The sequence below is a fragment of the Penaeus chinensis genome, chromosome 19, assembly GCF_019202785.1.
Source record: "Penaeus chinensis breed Huanghai No. 1 chromosome 19, ASM1920278v2, whole genome shotgun sequence".
Classification (NCBI taxonomy): Eukaryota; Metazoa; Arthropoda; class Malacostraca; order Decapoda; family Penaeidae; genus Penaeus; species Penaeus chinensis.
In genome coordinates this window covers 35,153,063-35,158,986 of record NC_061837.1, presented here as the reverse complement: position 1 = coordinate 35,158,986, position 5,924 = coordinate 35,153,063, and positions in this window count along the sequence as shown.

The following is a 5,924-nucleotide window of genomic DNA, read 5'->3' as shown; positions in this document are numbered from 1 at the left end:
GACAGACAGACAGACAGACAGACAGACAGACAGACAGACAGACAGACAGAGGATGAAAATGGTTGTATAGATGGATATACGCATTAAAGATAAATACCAAGGGTGCATGGGAAAGGAACTGAATGTATGGAGGTGGTGAAAGACTGTCAAAGAGAGAGATAGAGAGAGCGAAGACATATCGGTCGTTACCTTCTGCCAATGGTTTAATTACATACTTGAGAAAGGTGTTTCCAGACATAGTAAATGAGAGGGTAAAGGAAATGAATTGAAATGGAGACGGGAGAAGATTTACTGTGTTAGGAGATTGGATGCTGCAGAAAGTTTGCGAGAAACTGCAGACATATATATCTGGAATGAACAGTAAAAACTCCCATTTGTTTAGGTGTAAGCATTCTTTGTGTATATGCATTCAAACACCCGCATACACCCGCCCCGCCCCCACCACACACACACACACACACACACACACACACACACACACACACACACACACACACACACACACACACATACACATACACATACACTCACACTCACACTCACACTCACACTCACACTCACACTCACACTCACACTCACACTCACACTCACACTCACACTCACACTCACACTCACACTATCCATATATATGTTCCCCAATATATAACCCCCATGTATATAACAATTATATATGCATGACGGAACAAACGTGAGTTATTACATGTGTATGCATCCTGGCACTCAGCCCCGGTTAAAGACACGTTAGCAATAGTGACTCAGATTAACAAGAGGGAAAAGGTCGGCAACTCTATACTTTTATAGAAGCTATACCGGTTAATATTCATGATTCGAAGCTTAGGGCGTGAAGATAGATGAGCAAGGGAATACAGATGACATAATTGATGCTTAGTTTGGTTGGGTGAGTGTGTAAGTCAGAAAGAAAAAAAATTGGTTGATACATATAAACAGAAATACATACATTCATACATGGACGTACATGTCTGAAAAGTCATATACAGACATAGATGTTGTTATCGTTATGTATATCGTATACGTGAATGTGTATATATAAAATCTACTTCATATATTTCCTTTAACTTACGTGCATTGCCGATACGTTATACGGAGACAGCAGAAAACGGTAATCATCATGTACATACCTGGAGAAAGAAGAGAAAATGCATTAGTAATTTGCAACATATATATTTTACAAATAACAAAAAATAATAATAATAAAATAAAGTAAAAAAATAAATAAAGAAAAGCAGGACGTCATCTGGGAAGTATAAATTGAACAGTGAATAGATCAATAATAATAATGGAGAACGAGGCAGAAACAAAGAAAAAAGGAAGAGAGAGTGAGAGAAAGAGAGAGAGAGAGAGAGAGAGAGAGAGAGAGAGAGAGAGAGAGAGAGAGAGAGAGAGAGAGAGAGAGAGAGAGAGAGAGAGAGAGAGAGGAGAGAGACAGCCAAACAAAGATGACTGGGAATAAACATAGATATAAACACTACAACTTGTTTATACTCTTGACCCATTATATATATGCTCCTCTTATTCCTCTCTACAACTTATAAGTTATCTTTTATCTCTCATCCCCCTCGTTCTCATTTCAGTTACTTCTCTTTCCTTACTTCGCTTCGTTATAATCTTACCCTCTATTCCTCTTGTTATTAGCCTTCCTTTTCTCCACCTTCATTTAATTGGCCGTCTCTGCTTTCTTCGTTTCGTTACTGTCCTCCTATCCCTTCCCTGCTTCTGTTATTGCCTTCTTCTCATTACATCGTCATCCAATTTCCCCTCCCCCCCTCCCCCCCAACCCCAACGTAATGTTCACGGCCACTTTGTAACAATGTCTCCTGTACCTCTTAAGTCCAATCTGTATTAACTTGGATCCATTCCTTAGAGTGTTCAGGGTTTTGGGAGTTACAAGTGCACGGGAGGGAGGGATGGGGAAGGGGAGGGATGGGGAAGGGGAGGGATGGGGAAGGGGAGGGTTGGGGGGAGGGTTGGGGGGGAAGAGGGGAGTGTTGCACGGGATTGGGAAGAAGATAGGTGGGTGGGGGGGGGGGGGTTGTCTCGGAGGGAGGGAAGAGGGGGTTGTTGTATCGGAGGGAGGGGGAGGGGGAGGGGGTAGGGGGCAGGGTGGTTGGGGGGAAGAAGAGAGTGTTGTAGGGGGTCGGGAGGCAGAGGAGGGTTTTGTATCGAAGGGAGGGAGGGGGAGGAGGGGGTGGGAGGGGAGGAGAGAGTTTGCGTGAGTCGGAGGAGGAAGGGGGAGAAAGGATAGAGCAAGGACGTGGGGAAAGCGAGAGCAAGGGAGATTCAAAAGGAAGAGGGAAGACTAGATTATGGGGAAAGGTTGTGGATGGGGAAGACAGAGAAAAACTGAGACGCGGGGACGGTAGAGGAAGAGTGGGGGTGGAACACGTAGGTAGAAATAGACATAGGAATAGCCGATAGATGAGAAAGAGAATGTGGTAGAGGGAAAGGCGTTAACATAAAGAGGAGGAGAGGAAAGGGAAGAGGAAGAGAAAGAAGAGAGAAGGCGGATGACTTATATGAAATTCGACGCGACATATGACAATGGTTCATATCAATATACAAATTCATGGCAAATCTGGGCGTGGATAAGATCGGGAATCATAGCTAGTTTAATGTGAATGAATATCTTCAAAAAAAAAGAAGGGGAAAGATTGAAAAGAAAAACAATAACAGCAAATAATAAAAAGTTGAAAGAGGAAATATCAGTATGATAATAACCTTCCGTTGCTTCTACTGTATCTTTTTAAATGCTTGAACACTGGGAAAGCAAACATTTAAGTTCAAACGGCACATGTTCATACAATAGCTATGCGAAGAACGAGCGTAAAAAAAACAAACATCGGGAAGGAGAGAGGAGTGAACAGAGTAAAAACAAGAAACAAAAAAAAAAAATGAACTGTGCTACTTCTTTGTCTCTGCTTCCTCCTCCCCTTTGCAATTATTCCTCTTTGTCTTATTTCTTCTTTCTTTCTTATTTTAGCAACTTGTCATTGCAGGTGAAAATGTTTTAGCTCTCCCTCTCACTTAGCCTGGAATAGACTGCTGTCTCTTTGAAGCTTAAGACGATAATAATCGGTTTTGGGTATTCATTTGAGGCTGATTCCGGTTTTCATTTCTCGTTTGAAGTCTCGCCTCTCCTCCCCTCCCTTTTTCTTATTAATGATGATAATGGTTATTAGAGTAAAGAGGGGAAGGAAAGAAAATGTCCAACCACTATACTTTCTTTTTTGTTCGTTATTCTTGTCTCTTATGTCTTATGATCATTGCTGCTTTTATGTCATCTTCACAAGCTAAAATTTTCTTTTAATTTGATTATTGCTGTCACTGTAGTTCACTTGTATAAAGCCTTTTGCGAAGTTTAGTTTTTGTTTCTCTTATCTACAAATACATGTTGAAGATTTTTTTTTTTTTTACTTTGGATTTATATGCAATCATGTTTATCTAAAAACAAAATATTTATGACTTTTATTCTCTCTCTTCAGAATTTACTAACATTTCCCCTCTTCCAGGACGCTAACTTTCCCTCAGATTCCCCCTTGTTTTAAAACCTCTTTATCCTCCTCGATCCGTAATCTTTGGGTTCGGGTTAGCCTCAATATCTCTTCATTTAGATCTTGTTCATGCACACATCCCCTTTTCCCTTCTAGTAAAACCTCTTCCCCCTTCCTAGTGTGCCTTCTGTATCCAGATTTAGCTAAGCTTACCCCTTAGTCCCTCTCTCTTGCTCTGGTCTTCTTGCCTCCCCTCCCCCTCCCCCCTGCCCCTACCCCCTCCCCCCGAACACACACCCTTCGCGTGAATTCGACTGATCCCTTGATTACCATGAACAAGGGTACGTGGCGTTGGTTACACACCCTTTTGTCCCTTGGCCCTTAACCCATCTCCTCTTTCTTGACCTCTCTCCTCTCTTTCTCTGTGTCTCTTCTTCGCCCTCCCCTTCTCTTGTTTCCTCTATCTCGTAGTTCTCCTCCTTATTTTATATCTCTTTCTCCATCTTTATCTCCTCCTCTTCATTCTTTCTTCTCTGCTTATTTTTCTTCTTTCTCCTCCCCTCGCCCCTCCTTCTGTCCTTTCTTCCTTTTCCTTCTACTCCTCTATTTCACATTTGTATTTTTTTTTCTTTCTCTCTCCTCTTCTACCTCCTTTTCTTCCTCTTTCTCTTCCTCCTGCTCTTTCGTCTCCTTCTCCGCTCCCTTCCTACTTCTTCCAACAGTCTCCTCCATTAACTCCCGGCGACCCCTCTGACGTCCGCCCCGGCAACCCTTGCCAATTATACAGTTTACGAGTTCTGTTTCGTCATTAACAGGTTGCCAGCTTTCGTCAAGGACTACTTAGGGTGTCAACTAGGGTGGTGGCGGCGCCCTTTTACACCCTTGGTCGATTCGGCGTGTTGAAGGGTGGGTGGGGGAGAGTGTGATGGAGGAAGGGAGGTGGGAAGGAGGAAGGAAGGGGGTAGAAGGAGGGAGGGAAGAGGGTAGGGGGGTGGATGGATCGGAGGGTAGGAGGAGCGAAGGCGAGAGAGAAGAAGGGTGAAGGGGACGAGGGTGAAAGGAGGGAGAGGGAGTGGCAAGGAGGGTGAAAGGAGGGAGGAGGGAAGGTATAGGTGGAGGGTAAAGGGAAGGAGGTTAGAAGGAAGGAGGATTGAGGAAAGGAAGAAGTAGGAATAGAAGGAGGGAAGGGGGGGGGGTTGAAAGGAGGGAGGGAAGAAGTATGGGAGTAGGGTGGAGGGAAGGAGTCTGGAAGAAGGGAGAATGGATGGAAACATGGAGGGAGGCGGGAAGAAGGGAGGGTGGAGGAAGGGTGTAGCGAAAGGTGCTAAGAAAGTTGAAGAAGAAGGGGAGTTTTTTTTCAACAGTTTATGTCTTTCCTTGTCTTCGCCCTGTCTATCTGTCTGTCAGTCTGTTTCTCTCTTTCACCTTTTCTTTATTTTAAATATCTTTCAGCCTTTGGCTCCCTCCCTTCTCCACCCTTTCTCTTCATTATTTTTCGTAAGGTAGGCAGCCTCTAGTCCACGTGGAATGTCCTTACCTCCACCATGCCTTTACCAGGTCAAAAAAAAAAAAAAAAATGCAACGTCACATTTTGCATGTTGAGGACCCTCACTCCACACTATAATTTGAGATCTTATATAAGTCCCCGGTCAATAAAAACACTTGGCTTTTTTATTTCATTATTCAACGCTAGAATTCTCTCACATTTGCATGAAAAGGAATTACCTACGCTGATGAGGGCAAAAGACCACCTCTAACTTTCCCCTCGCCTCGCCAAGACCGCTGTACTTCAGACACTGAAACAAGGCTGGAATTTCCGAAGACTTTCAACTCTTGATTCGGAAAAACCATAACGTAATTCTGTCCGGGCTTTTTCGTAACGAGCTCTCTGCCTACTACACGACCGTAAAAACACAAGCTGGCTCGGCAGTAAAAATGACATTTAGCTTTTTTAATGTCATAAACTATTTTTCTATCTCTCCCTGACACCAATATCCACACACGTGCAGTTTCTTCAAAGATAATTACACTTAAGACTGGATATATTTCTGCCCGATTATAAGTTATCAGGATTTCTAATGCTAGTCATAAAGATAACTACTTATCGAAAGCAGGTAAATCAACACATTTTCTCTAAATTTCAACCTTAATACAACTATCCTCATAAAACTGTGCAAGAAAGCAGTGCATCGCTTTTTCGCCTTTTTCTATCTCGACGTAACATAATCACTTTAATAGTGATATCGACCGTCAGCTGTCGAGACTGTTACTATAACACTCACGCTCCACATCAACAGAGGCAGTCGGTGTAATATCGATCGCAAGCACCGATATATAAAATAAATCACAAAAGAGTAAATGAGAGAGAGAGGAACAGAGATAGATAGATAGATAGATAGATAGATAGATAGATAG